General features: G+C 42.1%; 1 protein-coding gene across 2 annotated transcripts in view; it reads right to left on the reverse strand.

Annotated features, from left to right (window-relative positions):
- Nucleotides 1–21,935, reverse strand: part of SGCD (sarcoglycan delta) — a 304,125-nt gene that overhangs the window by 244,050 nt on the left and 38,140 nt on the right. The window contains exon 1 of one of the 2 annotated variants that reach the window (XM_056502478.1): nt 8,556–8,631. The exons of the other annotated variant lie outside the window; for it this stretch is intronic. The gene's annotated coding sequence lies outside the window, so the exon portion shown is untranslated. Of the gene's footprint in view, nt 1–8,555; nt 8,632–21,935 lie in introns of those variants that run through there. 2 annotated transcript variants of the gene reach the window in all.

The raw sequence follows: 21,935 nt of genomic DNA on the forward strand, positions 1-21,935 counted from the left end.
AAAAAAAAAAAAGTTTTAACTAATAAACCTCTTTTAGCTTTAATACAATCACAAAACCAAGATTTCTCTTAAACGTGGAATTACGTTTTGAAAGGACTGCATAAACCATCTCAGAAAGACATCCACCAGCTTCTCACAGGGTTTGGAATACTGCACCATCAGCAGCAAGGTAGCTTGCACTGGATATCAGGGATTTTGAAGATCACAACACATTAAGCTCATTTAATCTGATCAGTCACACAAGGCAGTCTCCCACAGTTTCCCTTTTAGTGAGGCCATACCTTCAGTCCAACCAAAAGTCTCCCAGAAAGTCATTCTGTTATCATCTGAGTACCTCAAAAGCAAGAAAATGTACAATCAACACACAGTTTGGCTTTCTCTATCCAGAAATGTCCAATTTTTAATTTTCCTGTCCTTAATTTGGAGCTGTTGGTTATTCACATGCCTTCCTCTACCAAATTAAAAGCCTTCTATCTGTCCCAGTGATATGCAAAACAGAGCAAAGCCCAGTTCTGCACTTCAGTCTGACAAAGACAGATAACTTTTCCCTGTCCAACTGAAGCAGCTTCCAAAACTAGTGGAAAATCACACTTCTAATTCAGCTACAACAATTTATACCAGTAAGAAATATGACCCACATAGTCTCAGCAGCAGTTTTCAATAAGGTGCTAAAGGATAATGATTTCCAAGAATATTTATTAATAAAATGCAAATTATAACAAAGCTGATGTCTAGCACTTACCTCACATTCCTTTTTCTCACCTATCCAGGCTATGTTCACAGTAATGAAACAAATGCTTATTCTCTGTTCAAAATTTCTGTGCTTCCCTACACCTCTACTCAGCTGTATCTGAATGATGGCAACCAGATGAAGATAACATGATTATTAAAATAAATCTAAACAGTGCAGGAATGTTCTTTTGGCGTTTTTTTTTTAGCCTACAAAATGAGTCCCTTCCTTTTGCTTCATCTCCAGTCACCACAGTTAATAAACTGTGCTCTCTCATAAGCAAAGTGATTTCTCTCAGTAGAGAAAGCAGACTGCTTCTGCTTTAAAGAGCAAACATTTACACAATCCTCATGGCTCCTAGGATTCCTCACAAGTTTCCTATTTAGAAACCTCCTCCCACACACACACCCTACCAGGCTGTGTCAGTGGAAGGGCTTAAAATACAGATTGCCACCTTCTTTGCACAGTCCTGCCCTAACCCTTGCACTCTTCTCAGAGACAAAAGAAATCAGGATTGCTATTTAAATCACACTGGAGAAAAACTAGGAATTTTAGGCTTTAAGAGGTGGTAGGGATTTCCCATGAAGGTGCAAAGTTTAACTGTGGATGCATGCCACAAGGAAAAGGGAGAACATGGATAAATCTCTGTTTGGGCACTTTAGAGAGAATCACAATTGTGACACAACCTGGAAATCCAACAGCAGTCTGAGGAAAGCCAGCCTCACATCAGGACACCAGAAACATCAGGACAATTCACAGGCTCTCCCCAAGTCCCTTCTGGTCAGTGAGGTCTATTTTCACTGCTGTAAGAATACCTCAGCCTCAGCAAACAGCAGAAGCCAGTATGAGCTACAACAATTAAAACATCACTAATTACAAAGGAACTCCTAGTAACTGTAGGCATTTTAGTCTGTACAGCAGCATCTCAGGGCAGATGCCTGAGCCATCCTTCTCTCACTGCCTGTGGGATGAGAACATTAAAGTGAGACTGCTGCAAACATCAGTGCATTAAAACTGCAGCAGAAATGAGCAGTTGCAAAGAGCCTTTGTCAAGCCATGTGGAGCACTTTCTAACACTCTAACTGTGTCAGAGGAGCTGACCTGCTTGCATTCCAGCAGGAGTTTTGAGCTGGCTTCAAGTCACACGCAGGAGTTAAGAGAATGAAGAGCTGTGCTGGAGTTGTTTTACAAAAGCAGCCAACAGCGAGGTCTGCTTTTGTTAATATAATCATTATATGAAAAAGATGTCAAATGCTAGCTTTTATGCCAGCTGAAACTTCGTCTTGGGAAAAATGCTCTTTGAAAGTTGCAATCACTCTGGCTGCCTTCAAACCAAGTATTTTAGACCAAAAGAATCATTTTAGTTTCTTTTTATTTTCCCCTTCACACAAAGCTCAATTATTTCCTTGCTAGAATATGATGGCTACACCTCTCCATTTGCTGGAGGATGTTCACCCCACCCAGTACTCACAGTTCTTACCACACACCCAACCAGTACTTCAACTTCCATTCAAACCCATTCCTGAAAAACCTTCCCAGACTTCCAGCAGGAATTTCCCCATCCAATATTCAGCTCCCACTACAACCTCAATCCCTCCTCCTGCTCCCAGTAAGGTTTCTGCCTCACAAATAACTCCCCTGGCCCAATCCTACATAGAAAGCCCTTAAGTCCAAACTCATCTCAAGCATTTTGATAATAGAAAAGCATCTAGGTGTGGATTATTTTATACCTAAGTGAAATGCACAGGGAGATACAGCCAGACAACCCCAAGCATAACTTATCTTTAAGCCAGTGTGACAATCAGAAGAAACAGCACAATCAGAATCCCCTGTGGCTCCTCCACTAATACAGGACTTTGCCTACAGCAGCCGTGGAAAATGGCACTGAGGTTTGGATGGTATTTCATATCAGCTGTGGGAGTGATACTGAAGGTCACTGCAAAAACACTGCATCTGCCTCAAGTTTTACTCACAGCAGCAGAGGAAAAAACAGCCAAGAAGTTTGTCCAGAAAAGTTTAAAGAAAGCTGCAAGGGATGGAAGAGATCTCCAGAGGAGACTTTAAGCAAGGTGAGGTGTATATGGCAATAAACCCACAGCTCCAAAATCACCCACAGGCACAAGCACTCAGCTTCTCTCTCCTCCCCATTGCATCACTCTGCCCTCCCACAGATGAGAGCTGTCAGGAGAGCTCTGCAGCAGCCAGAGGAACAGGCTGGGATGAGTGGGGAGAGATTAATTGAAAACTGAGAACGAGGAGGATGCTCAAGATAGCAAGCAGCAGCTCTGCAGGGCAAACAGAAGAGAAATTGTGCTCAAAAAGCAGATTTAGAGAACTGGGTGACAAATGTCTGGAGTCACTGGGACTGCAAACAGATTTCCTAATGATGGAAGCAATGAGACACTCTACTTTTACCATGCAAGCCTGGCTTCTGGGGTGATGAGTCCTCTTCCCCAGAGCCTCTGGTTTCCACAACCCTGAAAACCAGAATTTTCTCTGAACTTTCTTTCTCATTCATAAACCAGAGTAATAATGCCACTTCTAGCTCCTGGGGTCTTCCTGCAAGCAATACTTCAACTATTGTGAAAACTATGCAAATATCACTCATGTTACAACAAAGGATACCAAGATAGTCACAAGAGAAGGTTCTGATCTTAGCATCTTCAGAAGAAATCAAGTCATTTGACACTAACAATGAAGCACCTCTTTCTTTTTCTTCTTCAAACTAAGGAAGTCATATAACTTCAAATCTGTGCCAGAGAACAGTTCTCATAGGTTAGGAAAGAAATATGTAAATAACTAACAAAATTCACTGGTTCCAGGCCAGACAGAACCAGACCTGCCAGTTTGCTCTGTCCTGAGAGATGGGACCTACAGGGACTCCTCATGGATACCACAGATCTATGAAAAATGAACATGCAATGCCCACTGCCTCTCTTGGCTGCTTTAAAACAGCTCCTCCAGTTCAACCCAGAAGCGTCCTCACACCCCATTTAAAACAATTCATACGTGTCTTTACAGTAGATAATTCTTCTCTTTTAAAGAGGGAAGTAAATTAAACTCTGAACCCTAATCACATTAATAGCCCCACCTGACACTATAAATCACTGATGCACATTTTGTTCATGCCCATAAATCACTGACACCATGCCCTCCTGCAGAAGATTCCTTCTCCTTAAAAGCATTTTAATATCTGTTTGCACCCAGTCTCCTTCTTAAATACACTGGCTCACACTTCAGCTTTCCTAGTGCTCTAGGCACCAAATTCAAATTTCATAATCAATGATATCATTTTCCTTCATGGCAGTAACTTGATTACTGCTCTTGGGTGTGACAGCCATTTGTGACCATTTCTTCCTGTCTTCATCTGAAATTCCTAATCTTCCTTCCTTCCCTCCTCCCTGCAAAGCCTGTGCAAAATTGATAAAATAACATCAATAAATCAAGGCTCTTGCATTTTCCCTGAAGTGACTGTACTCCAGATTTCTTCTCTGAAACACAAACAAGGACATAGTTCATCTAGTTCAACAGCATGACCAAAAGGGTTATAAAATGATGATGATGTTTTGTGGCAGTTATTGTCAGTTTAGTTAATATGACTGACTGCTTTTCCTGTGCAAGCTGTCTCTTCTAGATTACCCTATCTTTGAAATAATCACCACTACCACCTAGCATTTAGTAATAATTTACTCCACAGCAATTGGTATGACAGAGCCCACATCAGCTGAAACAAAATTGCAACATTCAAGGAAAAAAAATAATTAATTCACATTTGTTCCTGACAAGTTCAGAGTCCCTGTTGATCAACCTGTACACTGCACTGTTGAAGTACAGTACACTTAGAACTTTTCATAAACAGCATCAAAGGAATAGAGTTCAAACTAAAGTTGCCACTTTCTTCCCAGTAATTTCAGAAGTTTTAATGACAGCCAGAACAGGAGGCAAGAAATCTGTGTCTTAATCAAGTTCTAAAACAAGCTGCAGAAAGATGCCTGCCCATCCCTGAATTTGGCTGATTTCATCAACCACACAATTCTTAAGGACACTTAAAACCACTTCCATTTCCACAAACATCTGGAGAGACTGAAAGTGGAATGCAGCCGAAGGCACCTACTGTGTTTTCCTTCAGGGAAAGTGCTTTTTTTTTTTTTTTTTCAAGGTAAAGTAACTGATTTTTCTCTTCCTCTACCTCCCATTAAAACACAGCCTTCCTGAGCCAGGCTGGGGATCACAGACACATTCTCTTAGCCAAGGCTGAGTAAAACACAACTTTGATTTTTCCCCCCTCACCCGTAATGTTTGGGTGAGCTAAAATACTGCACATGTGATACACAGATTTGGACTATGAAAACTTAGTACAGGTGACCTTATTCAAAAGATTCCCATGAAACAAATAATTCAGGTTTTTTTCTCCTAACTGCTTTTTTTTAAAGTACCTGATTCAAGGTATTTAAAAGAAACTCTTGACCTCAGATTCCATAAAGTATTCTCTTTTACTCTGAGGTATCTCAGAGCAATCCAGTTATTTTCTGTTGGGCAACCACACTGACATAAGAATTTCTACTAAACTTTTATCTGCAAACATGATGCAATGGTGCTAATTTACAACTGCACAAGAGAAAAGTCCATAACTGAGACAAAAGTAAATGCACCATACAAGCAAAAGAATTTTCAGCTTTCAGATGCTGAAAAAAAAATTGTCCAAACTGTCATATTTAATCAGTATTAATTATTTATTCTATGGGAGAAAAATATGCTAAGAGCTTGTTAGGTTAAAGGAACCTCCCCTAAGTCAGATACAGTTTTTTACTCAGAAGAGTTGTTAATCTTTTCCAGGAGTTAAAGCCCAAATGCTCATACATGAATTTTGAAAAGGCTGAAGCAGCAGAATGTAACTGAACCAAAACTTTTCTTTGAAAAGAGCAATGCACATTCCCAGAATGAATAATTCCTTCTTGTCTGTTCTATTAATTCCTTTTCTTGACATTCTTATTTCAATCATAAATTAGCTGCAATTTTCTTTTCCCACAAGATGAAACCTGTGCTAGTAGACAAGTTCATACTCACTGTGAATTACTGAAGCATCCATGTAACTTTTTTTCTTGCAGATTATTTTCACAGAAATTTATTTTAAGCAAGGTAGAAGCAATTATTTGACAATGCCACGACATCCATTTGGTTTTGCTCTTTTAGGTTCTATTTGCTGAGCTAATAAAGACACTCATCAATTAAATGTAAAAAGTGATTTTAAATTTAAAATTATCATTCTGACTTCAAGCTACATATATGAAACTCACATGTTGCTTTTGCTCCCAGATGGAACTGAAAAGAAATAGCAGATTTGACCTACTAAGCTGCCTAGAAAACTATTGCAGAAAAGTGGCAGCACATTTTCCTGCTCTTCAAAGCCATCTATTTGTTCAGCATCCCTTTCAGATTGAAAAGATATTACCATTTTTCCTGAGGCCAACGTGTGAGGAATTAAATAATAAAATAAGAAAATAATATCTCAAAGCAGTGGTTGGATTGATACTATTGCAAAAATCTATATCCCCACATCCCTATTTGCCAGCGTCACAGTTTGTGGAACAGAGAACAATTCAGTATTTCAAAGGAAGCCAATAACCATCATGAGAGCTCCCATGGGTGACATTACTTAATCTGCAGTTTCATCTTCCAGAGGAAAAAGGAGCCCATGAGGAAAAACTATTTCCATAAACAAGGGTCTTAAAAGCTGAAGAGAAAAAAGGTTTTGGGTAAGTTTCAAAATTCTGGCACTTCTGTCTAACAATCCTGGTCATGCCCTTCCTCCCCTCAAAACTGGGGGGTAATTTAAAGGCAATGAAAGTCAAGACTTTGGGAAATGCCAGTCTTGGGGAGCACTGTATCAAAAGGGACCAGTAGGAAGAAGGAATTTCTTTATTTCTGCATCAGACTCCCTGTGGCTCTACCAAAGCAGCAGCAGTAACACTTTACACCTTCCAGAGCACATGTCCCACAACACACCTCACTGAGCAACTCCATCCCTGCCAGAACAAATGTTAAAGCAGTTTGCTACTCCTCATCCTCCTCTTTGATCATTTCAAAGCTTTGAACAGTAACAGACTGCTGAGGAGAGAGCTACCAGCACCGACAGGGAGAGAGGATCTGCTACAGCTGACACACAGCACAGAGACACCCTGCAAGGGATCTCCAAGGGAGGGAAAGCAGAAGGAACTGCAGGCACTTCATCCTACAAGGATCAACAAATCCCACAGACAGACTGCAATTGCATGAAATTGTTCTGCAAAAGGAAATAGGAGAGGAACAGAAGTTACCTGCAATTTCATAGTTCTCATTGAAATGCAGCCTACATTTTTAGGAGACTGAGGAAAAAGGGCATTATTTATGTCTGTTTGGAGGACATATGGAAAGCAAGAAGGGAAGGAAGGAAAATTCTCTTCTGCCAGTTCTGAGACCAGGCAAGTGGCTTAGCTAAATAAACAAGGTTTTCAAAAGTATACTGGTAATATTTTAAACCTATAAGCAAATTCTGCATTCCACTGGCAAAGCTGCAGAACTTGCCTGGAGATTACACACGTGCTCTCATCACAGTGGCTCCTCAGAGCTGACCCATAAAAGCCACAGCAATCACTGACAGATGCACTAAAAATTTCTGACTGGCTTTTTGGGGGAACAAGCCATGGATTTGTACTTGGAAGCTATTCCAAAACTGTTAAGAGTCATGTAGAATAAACAGCCTTTTGCTCAGCTGCCAACATACCAGCCCAAAAGCTCGATGAGGTGACTTCAGACAGAAACAAAAAGCCTCTGTTTGTACCTACTACAGCTTGCACTAAATTCCCCTCTCTGACACAGAGGCTCTCGGTGCCAGGGAACAGCAATGAACTCACAGGCCAAAGGCTCACATCTGCTGTTGGCTTTGAAATCCCTCCTTGCTTTTACTGACTTAAACTCCAAAGGATGGCAGAGGCCAGGGCCACCTGGAGGACCCCACTGACCACTCTGTGGCCACACAGACCAGCCTGGAGACCTCCACTGCTCAACAGCTTCAGGTTCTGAAGTGCTGCTTTCCCACACATGGTTCCATTGCTAATTCAAGACCTGAGTCTCCTGTTGGTACCCATCTGCTGGGATTAGAAGGTTCAAGGTGCCAAATGTTAATCAGGAAAACAGGAAGACAGATCATTCACAATAACAAACATGAATCACATGAACCAGAGAACAGTCTGGGTTGGAAGGCACCTTAAAGATCATCACATCCCAGCATGGCAGAGAAACCACCTGCTAGACCAGGTTGCTCAAAGCCCCATCCAGCCTGGCCTTGAACAATTCTGGGTTGGGATAACACACTGCTTTTCCTACTGGAAAGGAGAATAACTACAAAACTATTTCCTGTGTAAGTCTGTCCAGCAGTTTCTGGCAGAAACGTGTTTCAGCCTCGGCCACTGCTTCACTGAACCAAGCACCAGCCCTTAGAGCTGAGAGCTCATCCTTCTCCAGACTGCCCAGGAGCTCCCTCTGAAATGGAACCAGCAGCTGTAAGGTGTCCCCTCTGCACCCAGGTTTCAGGACCAGGAAAACTCAGTTACCAGAAGAACTGCTGTGAGCATGAGCAGCCTTTCAGCTGTGACAGGAAACCAGACACAGGGTAATTCTTGTCTTTATTCACACATCACAGACTGACTGCAGTCATTTCAAACACTTGCCTTCTTTTCTCTGCAATGCATACCATATCATTACCCCCCCGAGAGGCCACTTTGCACTTGGCTCTCCTGCCTCCTTTCTCCTGCTTTGTTGTATAAAGTTATATGGAAAATAATACCTAAGTGACTCCGCATCCTGCAGGGAAGTAGCTTAAAACATCACTCAGTCATTCTGAAAATTTTCATGCCACTGCAAACAAAACAAAAAAAAAAAAAAAGTCAGTCATTATACCTCAAACTTGACAGTTTCTTTTGGATTGAAAACCATAAATTAAGTAAAAAATATTTATTTATTCAAACATACGGGTTTGCTTTCCACCAAAACACTTCTGACAGCTGCAAAGATGACAGTAACCTGTGATACCTGCTCTGCATCACCCTCGTGGCTGTCTTGTTATTTCTGGAAACCCAAAAGGTACCACCTGAAAAATCAAATCATTCTGTCCTAATTAGAAGCTTCTGAAGACAAACTTCAATTGGGATGTACACTTCCCACACATTAAACACTAACTCAGAAAGCAGGAAGCCCTTCTCAGCATGTCCCTCAGATGAGAGGTTGCAGACTTAAAAAAACCAGGTTTAAAACCCAAGCTGAAAACTCTGCTGTTTAATAATGAAACACAGCAGTTGCATTTCAGCTTCTAGAGTTCTTCTAGTAATAAATAAAAACCTGACTGCAGCAAGACAGGTTTTGAGAAGCTTCCTCAGAGTCATCAAGTTTTACAGGACAGGAATTTACCCTCTCAATGCACACTCTTTTCTCCTCACACACCTGCTATGACAGGAGGGAGATATAACTGCATTGAAGCCATCCCAGTCCCTTTCCAGGGATGACACTGTCTTCTAGTCCAGTGATCAAGCACACTCTTTGTGAACAATCAGGTCAAAATACCTCAAGTGCCACAGGTTCTCCATGTTCATCTCTGTTGGTGGAAAACAGGAATATTAACTGGGCTGATTTAGCTTTTCTGCAGCAAACTCTCACTGCTTAAAGCACCTCACAGTCAAGGTCACTGCAAACAATGCAGGTGCATTCCTGCTGGACAAGCAGAAGTGCATGGAGGGGAAGTGAGCACTTCAGATCCTGTTACTCTTCTCTCATCATCTAATGCTGCTCATAAATGCTAATCTGATCATTTATTAGGGATGAGTTCTTGCTAGGCAAGACAAGGACCACCAGCAGCCAAACACTAAATTAAGAACTAACTTAATTTCCAAAGGCAGCTAGTATTTTCCTTTGTGGCAAAAATTTACTTGCCTGGTACACTTTTCTACAAAAACAGAACTTGTCTGGCGTAGGCTAGGAACTAGATGTGACCCCATTTGAGTTCTAAATTACTGATGCAAACTTTTCAGGGCAGATATCCAGTGATTCAAGATCAACAATCTGACATTATTTGTGCCTGTGTGCTACCAAAAGCCAAAACACGCTTTGGGACTTTTTGACAGCCTGCATGGTTTAGGCAGCAAAAACACTGTGCCCTGAAACCAACAACACTAATAGTTACATCACATAAGCACACTTACTTAGAAACACTTGCACTCTCAATTTTCACCTACTTAAAGGGAAGTGACAAGGCTGCACATCTCACAATCAAAGTACTGGTTCATCACATGAGGATGATTTATTTTTTACCATCTGTACAAGTGCTTAATAAGGCAACTCCACCATGTATTTTTATTTAATTAAACATAATCTCCTGGTAACAGAATACAAGACCTCTTTAAAACATTCTGTGTTGCTTCTAGCACCATGCAGCTTGAGTTATACAAATTACTGCATCTCCCCGTGCTACTTTCTGACATAGTGTAAATTGGCATAATTCTGTTGAGTCCTCTTGATTTACACCAAAGGGTGGTTGATCCACATAGTTTCAATCATTCAAACTGAGACACAGAAGTATATTTGGTTTGCCCCACCTCAGTAACACCTGAGGCAAACTCCTGTCCTTTGGGCAGCACATCCCCTCCCAGTCCCCTCTCCCTGCCTCCAGTCAAGTGCAGCACCAGGGGGTCCCTTTTCACAGGAAGCACTAACTGCTTCATTAAGGGCTATAATCACTTAAAAATTGCCAGAAGTAACAAAGGGGGAAAGCATGTAAGTTCCTCTCTTAAATGTAATTAATGTGGGATGCTCTACTCTTGACTAGAACTACACAGGTAGAACTCCAAGCCTCAAGGCCCTCCTGGTCCTGATGGCTCAGAGCATTCCAGCTGAAAACTCTGTTGTTTACTCTTTAACTTTTAACTGAGAGGCCCTGAAATATAATCAATGCTCATATTTGAAACCCTACAATTTTAATTACCATTTTCAGAAACCTTCTATCACATGTTTTATGTACAATCAATGCTGACCCATAAAGAGAAAGCACTCTCACATTTTGGTATACAAGAAGTTTGCTCTTTAATAAGAAAACAATCAATTACTGATCATCTAACTACCTCTGTGTGAATATCTATTGCTCTTCTGCTGTTGCAGATTCAACTGCAATATTCAACTGGGAGAAAAAGGGAGTTATGTCCCAAGAAACATGGTTGGGACATACATGGAGTTATGTCCCAAGAAAGCAAAAATACTATAAAACTCCACTTCTGATTTGTTCAGTGTAAGATTTTATTTATGTTGTTACTTAGGGTTGTAGATTTTTATTTTTTTTTAAACCTACACACAAAGCATGGTTCCCTGTGTAGCAGCTAAGGGGGCAAAAAATAATTAAATCCTGCAACACCACAATTTGATCAATTTGTTTTGACACTGCATCCTTCTAAATCATTCTTAATATGCTGAGATCTGAATGCAGGCTGACACATTAAGATACCATTGTGTGAGAGCTGTCATGCATTGAAAGAAAACTCTTCATATAAGTAACTCTGGTTTTAATATGTTGTAGCAGATCATGACATAAGAAGCTTGTCATGGCCAGATGTTGTGTTTGAGTGTTACTTTTTATTCCATCTGAGGTAGGGGATCAATCTGCAATCTTTTCAAAGAGGCATTACAAAGTACCACTGAGAAAATTACTGCCTTGAAAAAGACAAGAATAATGCTTTCCTAGTTAGCACACATAAATAAGAGGCAGAAAAAACCCAGTGACAGACATTGAGAGAAAAGATGTGCCAGGACATAATTGTTCTTTAGTTTTAGTTCATTAGGGATAGGTTGATAATATGCTGAAGAAAAATCCTTGAATTTCTGTTCAAAACCATTAGTTGAATTAGAAAAAGTAGTGTATTTGTACATAAATTGGTGTTATCAGGTACATCTCAGCCAACCTGCTGAAATCAATAGCATTTACACTTGCCACTCAGAGGAGATGAGCTAATAGGTTTCTATTTGGGACTAAAGACTTAAATATAGTAAGAATAAGCCCAACTTCTTATTCCCTCTTCAAAGAACCTGAAACTGTTCATCACATGTGTGGCAGCAGGCTGAAGAACAGCCACCCTGGGGTAACATGCAAACCACAGATGTGCACAAACATGAGCAGCTAAACTCAGAAACAGAAAGGATGTGTAAGCACATAAAGGCTATGGAACACCAAACTGAGCACAAAATTTGCACAAATCTTAGTACTTAAAAATACCAGGTCACAAAAGCGAGTGTATTCTCAGAAAGAAGGCATAGTTCATAGGAAATACTTCAGTATTTTTGAACACCAAATGACATCCAGCTATGTTTCATTACTCCCTATCCCTATGAAGTCAAGTACAGCTCAAACAAAGCAGGAGAAAAAGTCATTTCTCTTCAGAGGAAAAAAAAAAAAAAAAAAAAGAAGAAAAAGGATAAGAGAGCTGAGCAAGCTTCCTCCTTTGAAGGAAGCTGAAGAGTGAAGAGAAGGCAGCAGTGGGGTCTTGGGCTGCCTGATCAGCAGGCAGGCACCAGCCCCAGCCAGGAAAAGAGAACAGCACTCCTGGAGACAGAGCAGCCTGCCTTGGCTCTGCAGGAATATTCCACTCTTTACCTTCTCCTCTTGCTCCAGCACTGAACCTTGCATGTTAATCCCAAGAATCCTCCTTATTTAATAAATGCATTAAAGTCTATTGATTTTCAGTGACTATGAAAGGTCAAGTCAAAACAAAGCAGGAACATTTTGCATTGCACAGGGCTGTAAACAGGAAAAAATTTCTAATGAGAGTAAGTGGTTACTGTGCAGATTGGAGAAACTTCAGCCAGTCGAATTCATGTCTTGTTACATGGATAAAGGCAGAGAGAAATTCCACTTGGGCCAAAACTTCAAGCAATACTCTCTGTGGTCTAATAATGAATTTTTATTTGCATGCCCAGGAGACAAATTTTAATCTCAAAACCTCAGATATTATTAGTATTTGTTTAAAGGCCAGGAAAGGCTGCTCTAATCTTTCATTGTGACCTCCTGTTCAATACAGACCAGAAGATGGAAGCCAAAAGCTTCACCATCCATCTCACAGTGCAGCAGGGATGGAAAGTGATCCCCTTCCATATTCAGGTATCCCAGGTCAAAACAGGCAATGGCAGGGAAACTAGAAGCATGTGCCTAATTTTTCATATCTGTGATATGATCTGAAATATTTCATATAATCTAATTTATGGAACAGTCACATTTTCTTTTTCCAAACTTTCTCATTCCATTCAAACCTGCCCACAATGAAAAATGATGCTGTGATTAGAGGCATGCTTAATTACTTTCCAGCAATAAAATTTCATGAACCAAATTTTTACCCTAGCTTGTGTATTTTCTTATTTGTTTTTATATATTCATAAATATGCAAAGCCATTAAGATGATTATTAATTGCAGCAGAATGCAATTAGATGGCTTTTCACAATAGCAGTCTTTGAAACTGCAATGTGTATTCACTGTTTTTCCAGCACCTGGCTTCAATTATTTAGCTCTTTGAGGATCTCTGTTATCATGATATAATGAATGTTCTACTTAAATAGCATCGCTACCTGAAAGAAAGAACACTGATCTATTACCACATTAAGCTCAGCCATGTAGTGAGTTGTGTCATATAATGAAACCTTCAAAAACTGACTGCCAGCAGAGCCTCACACTGTTCACAATGTTAGCAAGTCACATTCTCTTTTTAGCCACCAAGTTGCCATCTTTTCCTTCCCCCAAATAATTCCTCTTTAATCTTTTTCACAGATTTTTACACCAGTGCTACTTAATTTCCAAACTAATATTTTAAAAGGTGTTGATCCAACTCTCCCATGCACACTGGATGAAAAAGGGTGTTCCTGCAGCAAGGAGAGACCTTTTATAAAATTATAGACACTGCACACTATAAAACATCCAAAATCTCGTTAGCAAGCTGCCTTTTCAGGAGTGACTCCTCCAGAAAGGAGAAGTCTCTCTGAAGGTCAGCAGCCTGACCTCACTGATGTTTACAGCACTGACTTCCCCAGCAGCCACTTAGAGGAGGCTTTCAGCACCTCTCCTCAGTAAGTGGTGGCAGCACTCATAAAGGGCAGGATATTGTTACAGCTTGCAAGAGCTGACATTAACTTTTAGCCTAAGTGGTAAATTTTACCTCCAAAACGATCATTTGCTTTTCAAAGCATGCGCTTAAATCATTTCAGTTTCCCCTGACCTTGCTCCCATTCCCTGCTCCTCTCTGCCAACCCTCCTGCAGGTCAGTGCCCATCCCTCCCTTACACACCCACTGCAAGAACCGAAATGCTAATTTAGGAACACTTTGCCCAATTATATTGTTGTCCTCTTTACTATACTTGCTAATGGAGAGGCAAACCTCAGGGTGATGAGGAAAGAAAAAGCAGAATTACAGGGCAGCACAGAGGCTGCAGAAGTGAACATGAGCAAAGCAGGGGGATGGCTCCCAGGAGGGGATGCAAGGAAGGCAATAGCCAGTCCTGCATACAGCCAGCCCTGAATAAAGCCAGCCCTGAATAAAGCCAACCCTGCATAAAGCCAGACCTGAATAAAGCCAGCCCTGAATAAAGCCAGCCCTGAATAAAGCCAGCCCTGCATACAGCCAGCCCTGAATAAAGCCAGTCCTGCATACAGCCAGCCCTGCATAAAGCCAGCCCTGCATACAGCCAGTCCTGCATACAGCCAGCCCTGAATAAAGCCAGCCCTGCATACAGCCAGCCCTGCATACAGCCAGTCCTGCATACAGCCAGCCCTGAATAAAGCCAGTCCTGAATAAAGCCAGCCCTGCATACAGCCAGTCCTGCATACAGCCAGTCCTGCATAAAGCCAGTCCTGAATAAAGCCAGCCCTGCATACAGCCAGTCCTGCATAAAGCCAGTCCTGAATAAAGCCAGCCCTGCATACAGCCAGCCCTGCATACAGCCAGCCCTGAATAAAGCCAGCCCTGCATACAGCCAACCCTGCATAAAGCCAGTCCTGCATACAGCCAGTCCTGCATAAAGCCAGCCCTGCATACAGCCAGTCCTGCATACAGCCAGCCCTGCATACAGCCAGCCCTGCATACAGCCAGCCCTGCATACAGCCAGCCCTGCATACAGCCAGTCCTGCATACAGCTAATCCTGCATACAGCTAGTCCTGCATACAGCCAGCCCTGAATAAAGCCAGCCCTGCATACAGCCAGTCCTGCATACAGCCAGTCCTGCATACAGCTAGTCCTGCATACAGCTAGTCCTGCATACAGCTAGTCCTGCATACAGCCAGCCCTGAATAAAGCCAGCCCTGCATACAGCCAGTCCTGCATACAGCCAGCCCTGAATAAAGCCAGCCCTGCATACAGCCAGTCCTGCATACAGCCAGTCCTGCATACAGCCAGCCCTGCATACAGCCAGCCCTGAATAAAGCCAGCCCTGCATACAGCCAGCCCTGAATAAAGCCAGCCCTGCATACAGCCAGCCCTGAATAAAGCCAGCCCTGCATACAGCCAGTCCTGCATACAGCCAGTCCTGCATACAGCCAGCCCTGCATACAGCCAGCCCTGCATACAGCCAGCCCTGAATAAAGCCAGCCCTGCATACAGCCAGCCCTGCATACAGCCAGCCCTGCATACAGCCAGCAGCAGCAAGGCACAGGCATTTAGCCTGCACCATTCCCACAATGTGACTGCGTGGGAGACATGAAATGTGGCAAGTGCTCCAAGAAATCTCCTCAAGTCTCTCTCGGGATTTGGCAGAGTTCTATTGGGCTCTGCCCTGGTAGCAGTAAAGCCAGCTGAAGGCACACCTGGGTGCTGGGGAGCATTGGACTTCAAAGATTTACAGCATCAGGGGCGGTGCTGCTCCCTGCATGCAAAACACAACTTGAATGTCTTACAAAAATTCTCAGACATTTTTCAGCCTCAGCTGCATAAAAAGCCCTTCTAAGCAGCTCACCTACTGCTGGTCTTCCCTCTGTGAAGAACTGAGATGTTCCTAAAATAGTATCATGTTATTCTGCAGTGCTATCCCACTTTGATCCTGTAATCCCCTCCACGAGAGGGACCGTGGCCCCAGTGTTCACAGCCCACTGACAGCACAGCAGCCACTACAGTGCTGCAATTCCAGGAGGGAGGATTTAAGGAGCTGCTGTGGGGAGCCCTGTGCTTGTACAGCAGGAGAGGGGACTTGTGTGCTTCACTCTAAACTGAGATGCAAATATGGGTTTTTTCCTTGTTCAGTCAAAATATACTGATGCAGACCCACCACCTCACCTGAGATTATAATTTTAGGGCTATGTAACTTTATAAAAAAAAAATCATATTCCAGTCTACTTTTTTCTTACTAATGCTCCCTGCGTTATTCAAGAAGAAAAGAAATAAAAAATTAAAAGAGATAAAAGAAATTTTAAAAAAATGAAATAATAACAGAAAGAAATTCATAGTCCTATCTGCTTGCCCTAAAGGCTTATTTACTCATTGTTTGGGACAAATACCTGTTTCACAGAAACCACCTTCAGAAGGGGGAAGAGGCATCCCAGTCATTATTGTATCAAAATGGAGATCAGCAAGCCAAAATACATGACATGAATAAATGCAATGATTAGCTAAAAGGAGACAAGTGAATTAGCAGACAGCATTCCTACTGCAACAACTATTTTTTGCTGTGTAATATAAGATACCAAATTTACTTTCCAACTTGATTTATAACTTCAGAACTAATGCAGTAATTAACTACAAATTGACAAGTATGTTTTACTAGCAGCCAAGATTTTAATTTGAAAAAAATAGTAAACTTAACACAAAGCTCTCAAAGTACTTTGGGAAATAAGGATCTAGGTAAGAGGTTAATATTGTTAAAATTTTTTGCCTTGGCATATGAAAATTTAACACATTAGAAAATAACTAATCTGAAACTGGATGCTTTAATCAAATCCTGGTGACATCATTTTTGCTGAAACAATTTAGAAAATCAGAGAGATTAAAGCTGAGATCCATTAGTAAGATAGTAAGTGAATATAAACATACTTTCTGTAATTTCTGCTGATTCAATTTTGAAAACCTACAAGATTAAAGCTAAGGCCTACTTAGAAGATGGCAAGTGTGCAAAAAGTTATTACTCTTCAAATCACAGAACTTTTATGTGAAAATAATCAATGAGAAATCACATTAAAGCTGCTTTTCACATTCATCAGATTATTTGTAAAGATGCTAACAAAATTAAATCCCTCCTGCTATGATAACACAAAATAAATATAGAATTATCCAGATCACAAAAAAAAAACATTCCAAGATACCAGTCAAAACCCAGAATCAAACCTGTAATGCAATTCAACAAAGTATTATTAAATTAGGCTCAACTGTGGAACAAGAGACTTTGTCCCTAGTGCTGGCTGTTCCACACCCTGGCAGGCCAGGATGCTGCTGGGAAATCAGCCAGGCTGATTACTGTTATAAGAAATCTTCTATTTGGCTCTTCAAACCACTGATGTCAGCTCCTTCCACTCTTTAAAGAACCCATATCAGACTACACATAAGGGAACAAACTGAAGGATTACAAGTAGGAATTAAGGAGAAACAAACCAGTGGCAGTGAAGTGTATCAGGATACAGAGCAAGAGGAAGATGGGGACCTGCCTTTGGGTGGGAATGGGCCACTGAAGCCTCAAATTCAGCTTCTCATCCTGCCCACCAGGCACAGCCAGCAGTGCAATAATCCCTAATCCACACCCCAAATCCCCCCACAACTCCTGCCTCCCCTTTGCCTTGCTGCAGAGCAAAATCCCAAATGCACAGCAGGTAAAAAACAGCCTAAACAGCCAGGTACAAATCACCTGGAAAGATCAGCTGGGGTAAAACCATGATCCTGAGTTCCAGCAAGCAAAGGAAAGCTGCTGCTGCTTCAGGCCCCAGAGCAGGAGCCAGATCCCCACTGCTGGAGCCCACAGCTTACAGCAGTGCCTGTGCAGCCTTCCTGCTGCCCAGGGATCCCCCTGCACCTCAGAGCACAGCAGAAATTTGCAATGAGAGCACATTCTGCAGTTTAGAGACCCATCTGATAATTCCACCACTCCCTGCCCTCCAGCCTGAGATTGCAGATTTTATTTTTCTCTGACTCTAACAGTACTGAATTAAGACACAGGTTCTGGCTGGCAGCCTTGAGTGACCTTTTTAAAGGCCTGAAATAGATTTAAACTCAAAGTCCCTGGCAAAGGAAGCCTGGCAGGCTGCTTTGACATGGCCAAACAGGGCTCAGTCACAGCAACACCCCCACAGACCAGATAGGATGAAAAGGGCAAGTCTCCCAAAATATGGCTCTGACTTTGAAATTCAGATGACAGAGCCTCTGTACATAGGGTATGTGACAGTTCTGTAACACAGCAGCTCTGGTCACCCCTTGAAAAAATTAATCAAAGTTTCCACAAAGACAAGCATTTCCAATTCTGCCTTCATAGCTCTGTTGAAGGGGTCCATGGGCTCCAGAGCCTTTAGAGGGAGCAGGCAGACTGAAGCAAACACATCAACTCCTGCAGCCCAGAGCCACCAAAGTGACTTTTCTCCTCCTTTTTTTTTATGTTTAAAGTGCATAATTAAATAGAATGCATCAAATCCAGCCATGAAGCAAACAGAACTCTGAGCATATAGCACAAAATCATTAGTTATAAAAAAGTCAGCTCTCCAGAAAAATGGCATAATCAAATTAGGCAACTTTATTAAAAGTCCAGAGGAGGGAGGGTTGATGTGATGATTTAAATACTATTACCCAAGCTAAACTCGAAAACCCTGCAGAATGCAGCAGAGATGAGCAGGGGCCAGCAGGGTGTCACAAGGCAGTTCTGTGCCTGCCAGACCCCACGTGGCACTGCACCTCTGCTCCATCACTGCTCCACCTCTGCCCCACTGTGCAAAGCCACAGCCATTGAAGGACATTAAATATTCAGGGGAACCTAAAACATCCAAGTGAATCATTACCCTATGCAGAACGCCCCCAGGGATTTCTCATCTTCTGACTGCCAGTTTCAGCCATGGAGGAAGATGAAGAAGGCCAACAAAAAGGCCAAGGAAGGTGCTGGCAGCTGTGGAAAGAGCACAACGTCCTCAGCATGGTGCTTCTCTCCAAACACAGTGTAGGAGTGGGGCAGCAGGGACTGCTCCAAGCATCTCCCTCTCCCAGCTGTGGCTGCAGCAATTGCACCCAGACACAGGCAGAATTAGCACAGCTGGTTCACTGATCAAGGCACCATGCAGCTGAACTGGAAATCTACAATGAAATAAAACAGGACGGTTGTTTACCTCGAGCCTGACACCTTTGTTTTTACTGTGCAGTCTTCCACTTTACCAGCCCAAATTGAGAGTCAGGGAAGCTCTAAAACAAACCTGCACGGAAACCACTTAAAAACCATCACACACCAATAACAGAATGAATTTAATTCCTTGCCAGGAAGAGATGGAAAAGGGCAAATATAATGAGAACCTACTGTTTCTCACCAGCCTGTGAAATGCCCAGCTGTGTCAGAGAGAGAGGACTGTGCAGCTGTGTGGGGTATTTACTGCCACTAGGACACCTGAATAAAAACCCATCACTTACAGGATCACACTGGTTTGGTTACTTTTTAATTTACTGTGTTTTTAAATCACCACTTCAAAGCACAAACCTTGGTTTTTTTATACTTTACAGCAGCACCATGTGCACACTGTCCACATGTACCTGGTCCCTCGTGTGCCTCCCATCATAAATAAGGTTATTAGAGCAGCTCTTCACTCACAGCTCAGGGCCACACTGTACCAAGCCCTGGACAAACAAGCAGAATAGCCTCTGTCCTGGGCAGCTCCCCACCTCATTCATCTGCTCCTGTTCTCATTTATCTCACTTTAACAAGGCAAAACCAGTTCCTATTCCTGTGTCTGCTGAAGCACTGAACATTAGTACTTAACAGCAGCTTTAACTCATTTTGTCTAATTTGAAATCTCAGATTTAAAAAAAAAAAGTTAAAAAAAAAATCTAAGTTTTTAGCAGCTTTTTCTTTCAGAAAGTTTCAAAGTGAGATCCATTTAAAAAACAGAGACAAAAGGCCTAAAGGGCATGGACTGAAAAAAAAATAATAAATAGAGGCTATAAGAGAATTATATGACAAATGTAACTGAAGCCAGCACCACTGAATGAGTAAAAACCATCCAGCACAAAAGATTGTGTTAGGGTAAAAATGAAGTGTGATAGTCCTGTCACCTCTGGGGCTTCAAGGGATGAGTAATGAGAAGTCCTGGATTAGAGCTCACAGAAAACAGGGCTGAAAGGGACCTGCAGAGGTTATCTAGTCCATCTCCACACCCCACGGCAGGAGCAGTTCCACAGATATCATTCCTGACAGATGTTTTATGTTTTTCTAACCTGTTCTTAAAGACCTGCAATGATGGAGTTGCCACAGCCCCCACAAGCAATCTAATGGTGTATTTCATCCTAGAAAGTTTTGTCTCACAGGTAAATCTCACTTGCTGCAGTTGAAGCCCATCCTTCCTCACCTCATCCCCATGGACAAGGAGCTTTCCCTTGCCTGTGCAGCAGGAGAAAAAGACAGGAATGTTGTGACAGACTCAACCACCAGTTCCAATTTTTTCCACTGCCATTCCCTCTACTCTATTTGGTTTGTAATCCTGATTTTTTGGATGGCATACTGAAAGTAATATGTGATAACAGGACAGAAACTTCAGCTGATCTGTTCTGTCCACAACTGGTTACTCTTGAACATAGGAGGAGGACATGGACCTGTGGCAGTCGGAGCTGGAGCTGGAGCACCTCTGCTGACAGAGCTGAGCTTCTTCAGCCTGGAGAACAAAAGGCTCTGGTGAGACTTTCAAGCCCCTTCCAGTGCCTAAGGGGACTCAGAGAGCTGGAGAGGGACTTTGGAAAAGGGCAAATAGTGATGGGACAAGGTGTAATGGCTTTCAATTGAGAGAGGACAGGTTTAGCTGAAAAGTAATCCTTTGAGGGTAGTAAGGTCCTGGCAGAGGGTGCCCAGAGAAGCTGTGGCTGCCCCATCCCTGAAATTGTCCAAGGTCAGGCTGGATGGGGATTGGAGCACCCCGGGATAGGGTGAAGTGTCCCTGTCCATGGCATGGAGTTGGAATAAGATGAGCTTTCAGCCCAAAGCATTTCCTGGCTCTGTGTGGTTCCTCTCTTCTCTGTAAAGATGAAGGGAGAACAGTGATTCTATCTCCCATGACCACAGAGCTGGTAATTCTGTGAGGATATTGAATCCAGCAATTCTCATCTCTCTGACCCTCTCCCTTTCAAGTCACAGGCTCTTGCCACTAGACAACACTAAAAAAATGGGAAGGGGGAGAAACAATAAACAAAAGAGAGAAGCAGCTTTTGACCATGTTTTCAAGGGACAAGTCTCTAGGTACACACAGGAAAAAAAGCCAATTTTCCAGTCAACTGAAAGCTGTTGGCTTGATGCAGATACTGCCTGGAAAATTACAATGGACTGTGTTATATAGGATCTCTTGCTTGACCTGTAATATCATGGCATTAAGCATGAGTCAAGAGGCTTTTGAGAGCAAGGAAGCAGGAGTTGGTGAATGATATATTTTCTTAATAAACACAAAATTTTAAGCCAGTACTTTCTGGGTATTTATATAACACCATTGAGTAACATCATGGGAATGAAAGCTGTGGGAGTCTTTATGTTTGTTTGGTGAGCTTTCTTTGTGCACTCAAATCCAAAGCTTCACATCTTCAGGCTATTCTCCCCAAATACGTGGGCAAGCATCTTTTCTAGGATGAGAGCTCAGATTTTTGCTTTATCACACCACTCTGACAGCTAAGGTATTTCTAAAACCCACTAAATATCTTTCAATTCATAACAGTACAAGCACTACCAACAGGAGACTTCCTAAGGGTATCTCTGACTCAAACACTACTTTTTTTTGTTTATTAATCCAATGACCTGCTCTGTTTCCTAATGCCAATTAAATATCCAAGAAAAGAGATGAAGGAGGGACATAAAAGTTGTTACACTTCCCTTATGCCTTCCAGCCAAAAGCTTGTCCCCTTTTCTGAGCCTTTTATAGTCTAGGCAGGTCTCACCAGCATCACCAGCCAAGGGAGAGCTCTTGCCTAAGGAACTGTCTGCCTAAACTCCTCAATTTATTAGAG

The sequence above is a fragment of the Oenanthe melanoleuca genome, chromosome 13, assembly GCF_029582105.1.
Source record: "Oenanthe melanoleuca isolate GR-GAL-2019-014 chromosome 13, OMel1.0, whole genome shotgun sequence".
NCBI lineage: Eukaryota > Metazoa > Chordata > Aves > Passeriformes > Muscicapidae > Oenanthe > Oenanthe melanoleuca.